This window comes from Rhinichthys klamathensis, unplaced genomic scaffold (assembly GCF_029890125.1).
Source record: "Rhinichthys klamathensis goyatoka isolate OS25496 unplaced genomic scaffold, OSU_Roscu_1.1 h1tg000582l_1, whole genome shotgun sequence".
NCBI classification, from domain to species: Eukaryota; Metazoa; Chordata; class Actinopteri; order Cypriniformes; family Leuciscidae; genus Rhinichthys; species Rhinichthys klamathensis.
In genome coordinates this window covers 227,951-240,309 of record NW_026607044.1, presented here as the reverse complement: position 1 = coordinate 240,309, position 12,359 = coordinate 227,951, and the positions used below count along the sequence as shown (strand labels likewise).

The following is a 12,359-nucleotide window of genomic DNA, read 5'->3' as shown; positions in this document are numbered from 1 at the left end:
AATCTTTTGCAGGTGTTTAGAGTTAATTAGTTGATTCAGATGATTAGGTTAATAGCTCGTTTAGAGACCCTTTTCATGATATGCTAATTTTTTGAGACAGGAATTTTGGGTTTTCATGAGCTGTATGCCAAAATCATCAGTATTAAAACAATAAAAGACCTGAAATATTTCAGTTGGTGTGCAATGAATCTAAAATATATGAAAGTTTAATTTTTATCATTACGTTATGGAAAATAATTAACTTTATCACAATATGCAAATTTTTTGAGAAGGACCTGTATACTCTTTAATGTTATATTTCAAAATTACTAAAATATAACAAATTGCTCCAAACAGTTTGGAAAAACAAATCTTTTTGCATTTTTCCCTGACATCTTTGAAAAATACAAATGCAATGGCAATGATTAATGTATGTTTTGACAGGATATAAAATATTACCCAGAGCACTCTGCCTTAATACATGTAGCCTTAATGTAACTAGAAAAACTATTAATACAGTATAATATATAATTTAAAATAAAATTCAATTCTTCAATAAACTTCATTCCTTCCCATACCCACTAACATTTCCCTTAACAAAAGCTTCTGGCTTGGTTGCAAAGTAGTTGTAGAGTTTTTGACTGCATCAATAATGATGTATATGATTGGCTATATATTAAATGTTCTAGCCTAAAAATGTTAGACGAGCTTTCTTCCAACTTACCTTCTCCATTCACGACCTATGATCTCGACGTGTGTTCGCGCGATATTGTTGGTTACCTAGTAACGAACGTACGGTGGCCGAGAATGTGTGTGCGTACGTTCGCGCGATGGCCGAGAATGTTCCGTCAACTTCCGTGTGTTCGCGCATCTATGTTGCCTAGTAACGAACGCAATCTGGCCGAGATACTGACGCGCTGGCTGTAAGAAACTTCACTTTGTGTGCCTGCGCCTCGTATACAACGTTATATAAAGCTTGCAGGACAACTTGGTTGGCATTGCCTTTTCAGCGTGAGAAATACATGGTGTGGCGTGTGAGCGTGTGAACTGGTTGAATTGCGTGTGTCTCACGGCCAATGCGTGAGACTTGAGAACCCTGACAAAATCTCTTTTGGCTACAAAAATGTTGGAGAACATTTTAAGAGAGAGTCATGGCATGACTTTAATAGACCTCCAAAACCTTTTGGTGGTATATCGGACAAACAGCGTTTTGGCTTTGTGGGAGGAAACGATAGAGAAAACGTCTGCAATTATTGTCATGAGTTTGGTCACTGGAAGAATGAGTGTCCATTGTTGAAATCTAAGTCATCTTCAGTAAAACCTGTTGTTTTGGCTATTTCAGAAGTAAATAATGTACAGAAGAGTTCCTTGTTAGGTTGTTCAACATTTTCTCCATTTATCACAGATGGTTCTGTCAGATTGGTAAATTCGATGGAAGATATACCGGTCAAAATTCTCCGTGACACGGGTTCATCAGAGACATTTGTCCTAGAGTCTATATTATCTTTTTCAAATGACTCTTACACTGGGAACAATGTGTTGATTAGGGGTATTGGGTTGAATGTGATATCTGTTCCATTACATAAAATTGTTTTACATTCTGACTTAATCCAGGGAGAGGTGGAAGTTGCTGTGCGTTCCTGCTTGCCTGTGGACGGAGTGCAGGTGATCTTGGGAAATGATTTGGCTGGTGAACGAGTTTGGCAGAATATTTCACCGAATTTGGTGGTCACACCATCTGTGTCGATGGTTGACGCGAGTGATGATGTTTTTACCTGTTCTTTGGATGGTTTTCCGTTGTGCGTGATAACCAGGTCTATGAGTAAAATCCCCGCTGGTGTTACATCTGAAACTAGAGAGAAGTTAAGTACACCTCTAGAAGTCCCTTCTTTCTTGTCTGTGTCACGCGATGAGTTGATTAAAGAGCAAAAGGCTGATATTATGCTTGTTGAACTGTTTGATCGAGTTGTCTCGTATGATGAAATCGTAAATCTTCCTTCTGGGTATTATATAGAGGAAGATGTGTTGGTCCGGAAGTGGGTGCCGCACGGAGAATTTGTGATTGGTGATCCGGTTCTACAAATTGTAGTCCCTCAGTCTCTTCGGAAACTTGTTTTAAAAGCGGCTCATGACAGCTCTGGACATTTGGGAGTGAAAAAAACATATAAGTTGCTTTTGAGACATTTTTTTTGGCCAAAGTTGAAGCGTGATGTGTCGAACTATATTAAGTTATGTCAAACATGTCAACTTACAGGAAAACCAAATCAGTGTATGAAGCCTGCCCCTTTGTATCCAATTCCTGCTATTAGTCAAACTTTTGACCATCTTATTGTGGATTGTGTTGGGCCATTACCTCGGTCAAAGGCAGGGAATGAATATTTGCTTACGATTATGTGCCAAGTGACTAGATATCCAGCTGTGTACCCGTTACGTTCGATAACCGCAAGGTTAGTTGTAAAAGCACTGACCCAGTTTATATCAGTGTTCGGAGTACCACGAGTTATTCAGTCTGATCAGGGGAGTAATTTTACTTCCAATTTGTTTGGTCAAGTTTTGAAACGGCTTAATATTCAACATAATCTTTCCAGTGCCTATCACGCTCAAAGTCAGGGAGCACTGGAAAGGTTTCACCAAACATTAAAGTCTTTATTGAGATCTTACTGTGTTCAGATGAATCAGGATTGGGAAGTGGGTTTACCCTGGTTAATGATGTCAGCTCGAGAAGCCGCTCAGGAGGGTACCGGATTTAGTCCGAATGACCTTGTTTTTGGTCATAAGGGGCGGGGCCCCTTGTCTATTTTGACTGCAGATTGGAAAAAAGCTGATCCACCAAAAAACCTTTTAGCGTATGTAAGTGATTTTCGCAGACGAATTTTCGAAGCCTGTCAATTGGCAAAAGCATCTTTGAGTAAAGCACAGGATCGGATGAAACGACTTTTTGACCGTCGTACAGAATTGCGTTCATTCCAATTGGGTGATCAAGTTCTTGCTTTGTTACCTATTTGGGATCACCATTTCAGGCTAAATTTGTGGGTCCTTATACTGTTGCTCGTAAAATTTCGGATCTTAATTATGTGATTAATACGCCAGATCGGAAAAAGAAGACTAGAGTGTGTCATGTAAATTTGTTAAAGCCTTTTTATGGTTCTGAAGAATTTGTTGACACTGAAATAAGTCCAGACGACGTTGATATAACTAATCCTAGTATTAAATCTGTGTTGCTTACAGATTCTTTTTGCGGTGATGCTGAGTTGGCAACCACTTCCATTATGATAGGTGGGGATCAGGATGAGATTGATCCTGGAGATTCTATTCTTCAGGGTCGTTTACACAATTCAGAAGTGTTACGTTCTTTGTCTGAACGGTTTAGTCATTTAACAGAGGGGCAGCGTACCGATTTGATTAATCTGATTTTTGAGTATATTGCACTATTTCCTGATACTCCATCTCGTACAAGTCTTATTGAACACGACATTGATGTAGGAAATTCGGCTCCAATTCATCAGCGCTATTACCGAGTTTCTGCAAATAAAAAGCAACAATTAGAGAAGGAAGTTGAATATATGTTGGAAAATCATATTGCTGAACCTTCTTTTTCGAGTTGGGCTTCTCCCTCATTGCTGGTGAATAAATCTGATGGATCATTCAGATTTTGTACGGATTACCGAAAGGTGAATGCCGTAACGAAACCTGATTCATTTCCATTGCCTCGAATTGAGGACTGTATTGACCAGGTGGGAAATGCTAAATTTGTTAGCAAGTTTGATCTATTAAAAGGTTACTGGCAGGTGCCTTTAACTGAAAGAGCTCGGGAAATTTCTGCTTTCATTATTCCATCAGGATTATTTTCGTACAATGTTATGAGTTTCGGGTTGCGAAATGCTCCCGCAACTTTCCAGCGTTTAATGAACCGAGTGATTTCTGGCTTGAGGGGATGCGCTGTGTACTTGGACGATGTCATTGTGTATAGTCAAACTTGGGAAGAACATGTTATACAAATTAGAGCACTATTTGATCGACTTGTGATGGCAAATTTGACGGTTAATTTGTTAAAATGTGAGTTTGCAAAGACGGTAGCCTAATCTCAGTTTACTTGGGGAAAGTGGTTGGCCAAGGCCAAGTGCGCCCTGTCCGTGCAAAAGTGGAAACGATTGATAACTACCCTACACCTACCACAAAGAAAGAACTTATGCGATTTCTTGGAATGGTGGGATTTTATCGTTGTTTTTGTAGAAATTTTTCTACTGTGGTGGCCCCCCTGACAAGTTTATTGCGGGGTGGAGTAGACTTTTGTTGGACAGGGGTCTGTCAGCAAGCCTTTGAAAAAGTTAAAATCCTTCTTACAGAGGATCCTGTTTTGAAAGCTCAAAAGTTTGATCAGGCGTTTCGATTGCAAGTGGATGCCAGCAATGTGGGTGCTGGTGCCGTTCTGTTACAGACTTACGAAGATGGAGTTGATCATCCGGTTGGATTCTTTTCTAGGAAGTTTAATTCTTATCAACTGAATTATTCGGTGATTGAAAAGGAGGCGCTTGCTCTGATTTGGGCTTTACAACACTTTGAAGTGTACGTGGGTTCGTCTGAGGGACCCCTGGTGGTTTTTACTGATCACAACCCCTTAGTTTTCCTTCACTCGTTACAGAACCCAAACCAGAGGTTAATGAGGTGGTGCTTATTTTTACAGGGATACCTGCTAGATATTCGCCACATTAAAGGTTCAGAGAATGTAACTGCTGATGCCTTATCTCGTATTCATATAGTCTAGTGTTAGGATTTGTTCCATTTCCCTGTTTTGTGTCTCTGTTCTTTTCTTAATTTGCTTCCTAGGTGCCGGGGTTGCTAGAAGAACTTGGAGAGCTGATAAGACTGGGAAGAATCCAGAGTTGGAATAAGTTCGCTTACTTGGACTGTTTGAATTCTGAGTGGTGGCTGGTGGGTTTTGTTTGGGTTTTGGACGAGTTTGTAAAGTCGCTGTGTTTTTTTTTTGTTTTTTTTTGTTTTTTTTTAGGGGGATTTGTGACGAGTCTCTTCTCTTCCTGTTACGGCGAGCTAGTGGGTGTGGCTAGGAGACTCATCAACGGAACGATGTCCACCTGTTCATCCCTCTATAAATGTTTAGACTGACTGGTGTACACAGAAAGGTCTTTCCTCCGGTTTACTTTGTGTTCGATTTATGTTTGATTTGGGCTCGGTTAGTTTCTTTGGTTAGTATTTTGGTTTGCTCTGGCTGATACATTTACACCCACGCCCTTTGTCAGGCATTACAGACGACCACGTTTTATTGTTTTATACATTTTTCTAATTATGTGAATAAAAGTTATTTTCTTTTGCAATCCAATCACTGTGTCCTCCATTTCATTTGCCACGGCTTTGAGCCGGTCGTGACAGTTGGTACACAAGAAATCTCCACCTGCTCCCAGCCACGCGTAAATAGTGCGCTTAACACCCGAACGTTTTGCTCATTAATAAGGCTGCATTTTAATTCACCTTAATCGGGTACATATTTGCACAGCATTTTGAAAAAATATTATATATAGTAATTACATACGGTTTTTCTAATTATGAGAGCCAGTAATAGCATCTGCGATGGTGGTCCTTCTCCAGTTTGAATACTATTTTTCCGAAGTGAACTAATTCGTTTTTTGCTCTCAAGCTTAATGTCGAACCATTTTCTTCTCACTTCTGGGAATGATCGATTGACAGATGAAACTCCATGAACTGCATCTGTAATATGCTGCCAAGCTTCTTCTTTTTTTAGGACCCGATACGCCACTATGTACGCTTGAAAATAAAATGTGGCGTTTTGAACGAACTTCTGATAATAAAACTTCAATTTCTGCATCTGAGAATTTTTTTTTTTCATTCGCATTCATGTCATAATATGATGCCCGTATAGTTGTCAGTCGGATTTAATGGGCGGGATTTATGGTAATTGAGAATGAACGTGCACGCGCATCCCATTTACGACTGATTGGAATTCATTAACACACACACACATTTCACTATCACATCTGACGTTTACTTGTGTATTTGTGAATCAGGAGAAGAGTTTTCGGGAAGGTCTCTTTACGCGCAAATCACTCGCATATTTACTCGTATATTTACGAATGTTTCATGAATGAGACCCATTGACTGTCATGAGTTTATAAAAGTCCTCCAGATGGAGTTCACTGGGATTTTCATGCAAGTAAAATAATAAAAGTGAATCATGTAAATAAATGTAACGTCATTTTGCTGGTTCATTGAGGATGTGCTCAAATGTCCATACGGTTGATCTGATGTTTGACCTCCTGATGCTCTTGTAAACGCTGTGATAAATCTCATATTAATGGCCACGGGTTTATAATTAAACATGTATAAATGACTGTGATGTTCAGATTTCCATGTTCTTTTGGCTTTGATGATGAAGTAAAGCTCTAGATCTGATTCTTCAAAACAACCCGAACATCCTTGATCTTCTAACTGGAGTCATCGCTGTCCTTTCTGTCTTGAGCTGAAGAAAACAACAGAAGATTTCATTTGAACTGACAGCCATTTAAAACCGGAGAACTTGTGATTCTGGTTCTAAAAACACCAAAATTAAATTGCAAACATTTCAAGTTCAAATGGATAAATATCTTGTTTATCTTTAGTTGAAATGAACTGAAACATTACTGAGGTTTGGCAGTGAAATGTCCTTGGATCTGCAGCGTCCTGAAACACAGAATAACAGCATTGTAATCTTTGTATTATATATAATAAAAATAATAATATATATATATATAAAAATATTTTTGACTTAGCAATAACATGTCCTTTAAAGGAGAATGAATGAGAGACTATTAACATTACTTGGCAGTGGAAACAGCAGTGCATTCTGGGTAACGGTGTTCTGATCTGCGTCTTCTCGCTCCATGGCTGAAAAAAAAAAGCACATCCAGTGTCTGTCTGACTAAAAATAAAATCTTTTAAACCCATCTTAACTCACCAACATTAGGCAGAGAGATGTTTTTGGAGCCCATCGCACCTATAAAAGTCATGAAGGACACGTTGAGTGAGTGAGAAGAAGAATCAGCGTCAGATAAGAGATGATTCAGATGTTCTGACCTCGAGCTGCTGCAGTCGCTTCAGTTTCACAGAGACTCTGAGTGTCATGAAGCTCCTCAGCTGAAGAGAACGAGAGGAACCATTACTGACACAGGCCTGAGAAACTGTGTGTGTGTGTGTGTGTGTGTGTTCAGGACCTCCTGTGAACCTCCTCCACACTGGGATCTGTGGAGTTTTCTTCTTCTGAATCAGTGTTTAAAGCAGCTTCACATCTTTCTGGTCCTGATGGAGTTCAGAACGAATTCAATGATGGTTATTAAACATGTTCATGCATTTAGTCATCAGATGTACAGTCACAGTTACTTTTTATTTTATTTCTGCCTTTTAAACAATTCAGACTCACTTATTTCCTCAAACATTTCAGCAAACCATGGTTTCATTTCCCACATTTCTCCAAGTCTCAAGTCTCCACGTAGACCTAAAATAACGAATATTAACAGTCAGTTTCCTCATATCATCTCATGACACTCCAGTTTATGATCAGAGTGATCTGTGTAAAGATTTCAGAAGATTTACTTTTGTACGAAGAATAAGTTTATTTTGTATTGAGTGAAATGATGTTGAATGTGAATGGGGCAATTTGATGTAGTTTGCTTCTTAATGATTTGTTTGCTTTTTATGCTAAATAAATTGAACAATTAAAGAAAGTAAATATTAGTGCATGTAATCGGACACTCTGCACAAGAGAAAAAAACATGTCAGCACTCTGGATAAAAGTACAGAATGAAATATTATTTCAAACGTAATTATGATTTGTGTGTTCATAAATATTAACATACAGTCAGTCTCTTCATTCGACTTCGGTTTCTCATCATCACACAATGAGATGTAAAGATTTAATGACTGATAAGTTGAAAGTATCTTGACTCAACAGCTTGTGCAATACATTTATTATTGGCACAGAATACTTGTCACGGTGTTGTGCGGGTAGAAGAAGATGGCTGAGTCAAAAGCTCCAAATCAAACAGTTTTACTGAACAAACTCACAGGTACAGACAGGCAGGCAGAATGACGGGCAGAAACACACACTAAACACATCCATATAACTTTAACAACCGACCAGGACAGACTGAACAGAAGCAAACTAAATACAAGCATGAATCAAACATAACAAGGTGAAAACAGGTGACACTGATGATGATAACGAGGGACAGGCTGGTAAGTGAGGGAGTGAGTTCAGGTGTGGAGACAAGAAGGATTCTGGGAAGTGTAGTGAAGATGACTAAGACAGACAGGTGCAGACGAAGACTGTGACAATACTATTATATGACTGAATTCTATATTCTTTTTTCTTTCAGAAGAACAGCACAGAAATACCTGAATTTATCAACCTGACAAATAGTTTCCTAAAATATACAAATGTTATATAATGTATGGACTCAACTGTTACATGTACTGCATAAAAGTCATCCCCGTCTAAAAGATACAGAGAGGAATGTTTAATGACACAGTTCTGTTCTCTGATTCACAACAAGACTGATTACATGAGTGTTGCAGAATGTATGAATATATTATAGTGTTTCGACTTTTAGAAGAGTCAGACTCACTTGTGCTACAATTCTGATCTATATGGATAAAACCTGAAATTATAAATATTAACAGTCATTCTGCCCTTCTATTCACCCTATATAAAGGACTTACAGGAATAATACTCACTTCGACGTTTAACACATTTTCTGAGAAGATAAAAAACAAGAAGAATGATGGCAAGAACAACTAAAGCAACTATAAACCCAATGAGCACTGGCAGCAGGACATTCACTTCATCTGTCACAGAAAAACAAAAAGATTAATAAAGCAAACGTAACAGTAATAATGAAGTGATGTTGTGAAAGCTATAAACTGATGAGTGATCCTGTTACCCCAGCTGATGACAAGCGCTTCAGTCCGAGTCTGGTGCTCCACCACACACTGATACTGGGATGTTTCAGACGGCAGGATCTCCAGGCTCTTCTTCAGCTGGAAGGAGCCGTCAGCGTTCGGTCTGATTCCCTCTGAGTTCAGCTGATCATCAGGGAACGGCGTCTGATCTCCATCTGCACATGTTTAGGGTAGAAGCCTGTGGCCAAACACACCAGCAGAGACGAGCCTGGAGATCCAGACGCTTTTACACGAGTGTGAACATCAGGACGAGCTGCAGGACAGACAGATGAACATAATAAACCTGCATGAAAGAATGCATTCGATTAATAACCCTATAGATTCTTATGTAAACTCACATTCCATGATGAAGTTTCCCTCTCGTTGAAGTTCAGTGAAGCTGGTTAATGTTTCCACACATCTCCTCTCCAGGCTGGAAACTGATTCTCTGTCCCAGATGATGTCATGGTCGAGGACTAAAGGCTTCCAGTGCACTGAGAGGTCAAAGGTCAAGGTCTGGCCATCATAGGCGTATTCATCAGTGCCTTGAAGAAACATTACTGAACCATTAGAGTGATGTTCAACTGCACAGCCGTGCCTCCACTGAAGAACATGAACATCTGGAGAAACAGAAGATGAAGACCAGATGGTAGATTGTACCGTAAACATTTTTTTTTATTATATAAATATTACAAGTAGAAGATTTAACTGTGTGTTTGCATGTAAAAAGTACATTTTCTACAAAATTTACTGTCTCAAAATAAACTTATCATGTTCTAAAATATATGTATATTGTAGTTAACTGCATGTAAAAATGATATAAAATCAACCAGTTTAAGAAAATATGAATAATATGCAGACAATTTTGACTTTCACATCAGCATTAGTAAAAAAAAATTCTCATTTATGTTAATTTTTAATGGAAATGAAATTCTCACATTACTTGACATAAGTTTACCCGGTAACACTTTAGAATACGGTTCCTTCGTTAATGAATAACTACACAGGAACAAATGAGTAACACAATATTAACAATCTAGTAACTACTATTAACTAACAAGAAATTCTGATTAACGAATTAGTAAGTAACAGCGCATAGATGAAAGTGGTAGTTCACTATTAACTAATCAATAACTACTTTTTTTTTATGCTTCCCAGAGAACTACTGAAGAAGATTAATAGTTCATGCAAAACTAATCAATAACTAATGCAGGACAAATGACTAGCACTACATTAACATTAATAACTGCTGTAAACAAATACACAAGGTTTATCAATATGTAATAGCATAGCAGACTTATGATTTGGGAAATAATTAGCCTATGCTCTCTCCTAGAGAACTATTTATCAACTGAATAATTTTAAAGAAATGGCTTTTTAAATGCAGTTGTCGGGACCTTACTTGTCCTGTAGTGATTCAATGCCAGTCCAGAGGAATGCCAGAAAATTGGCCAGAGTCACGGTGACGGCTGGAACATGTTGAGTTATCGGCCATCCAAATAGCCTACCATATACATACAGTGATTTTATTATTTAACCTATACCTCGCAAAAAAGAAGAAGATTTTATTAATGTCTCCTACCTCATACGTGTGTGCAAATATCTTGTGAGGGATTAGAAGATTCTACACTTTAGGATTGGCTTTTCATGTAAGAATCATGATAACTAACTAGTAATGACTCAAGTGTTACTACATACTTCTAAAGGAATGACTAATTATTTGGATCCGTATTCTAAAGTGAAGATCATGGTAACTAACTAGTAATTACTCAAGTGTTACTACATATACTTCTATGGGAATTACTATCTAAAACTTCACCAAAAACCTCAAAAGCTTAAAAGAATTAGTCATTCCTTTAGAAGTATGTAGTAACACTTGAGTCATTACTAGTTAGTTACCATGATTCTTACAGTAGTTCTCTGGGAAGCATTAAAAAAAAGTAGTTATTGATTAGTTAATAGTGAACTATCACTTTCATCTATGCGCTGTTACTTACTAATTTGTTAATCAGAATTTCTTGTTAGTTAATAGTAGTTACTAGATTGTTAATATTGTGTTACTCATTTGTTCCTGTGTAGTTATTCATTAACGAAGGAACCGTATTCTAAAGTGTTACCGTTTACCCTAAACATAAACACAGTTACCCGTGTCTCGTGTGCTGTTCTCATTCCTCTCGTGTTCCATCAGTGTTTTAATGTTGATCTGAAGCCACTGTTGTTTATCATGCAGATCAGCACTTTCATTAAAGAGTCCCTCAGATTCATAACACAACTGAGATATGAAATCTTGTGGAATTCATACACTTCTCCAGAGATCAGAGGTTTAGATACAGCGCTGTGTGTGTAGTATAGATTAGAGAGTGACTTTCTAAAATAAGAAAAAAAAAAAAAAAACTTGTTCAAACAAGAAACATGTCATGCATCATTTGCTGCAGGCACAAGTCCAAAGTTTAACCTAAACCGGTAACACTTTAAAATGAGGTTTCATTAGTTAATATTAGTTAACTATCACAATCATGTCATGTTTAATCAGCGCAGTCTCATCCCAAGACGTCATATAACTGACGTCTTGGGACGTCTTTTGACCATACGTCAATATCCGCCTTTTTAGGGTACCCTTAAACGTCGGTTAGATGACGTTATCGGATCCTAACTCTACCCCAGACCTAAACCTACCCCGTCACCTACCCCGTCACCTAACTGACGTTAAAGGTAAAGCGTCAGTTGTATGACGTCCCAGGATCGTCATAAACCGACGTTTAAGGGTACCCTAAAAAGGCGGATATTGACGTATGGTCAAAAGACGTCCCAAGACGTCAGTTATATGACTTCTTGGGATGAGACTGTGTTGGTTTAATTTCTGTATCTTGTTCTGTTTAGTTTCTAGGTCATGTTTTTTTTTTTTACTTGTGGTTTCTGTCTGTTGTGTAGAGTTAGTTCTGGAGTTCCTGAATGGTTATTAAAGTTTCCTTGTATATTTCATTCACTCATCTTTCTCTGTGGATTATACTACTCACACTAACCGAGACAATTAGTTAACACAAAATCATTAAACAATACTTTAAAATGTTTAATTAAATAAATACTTCTTAAGATTTTATTAATCTTAGTTAATTTAAACATTACTAATACATTATTTAAATTGAAATATTTTACTAAAAATTGCATCTGTTAATATTATTTAATGGACCCACACTCAAGCATATTATAAACAGTTTTTTACTTACAAAACATAAAGAAATCCTGTAACAAATGTATTGCTCATTGTAAGCTAATGCATTAGCTAATATTGACTCGTTCATGTTGACTACTATATGCAACCTAGAATATCATGCACTTTCCCCAACTGATCCTAAACTAACTTTTCTTCACTAAATAGTGAAAAAAATTGCTTTCTTTGTTCTCTTTTTGTTATCAGGCAGTGGTTTCAACAA

The 12,359-nt window shown here is 37.7% G+C and overlaps 1 pseudogene; it reads right to left on the bottom strand.

The window, feature by feature from the left end:
• Positions 1-8,639: 8,639 nt before the first annotated feature.
• LOC130075531 (class I histocompatibility antigen, F10 alpha chain-like) lies at positions 8,640-11,207 on the bottom strand (annotated as a pseudogene).
• Between the last annotated feature and the right edge of the window lie 1,152 nt (positions 11,208-12,359).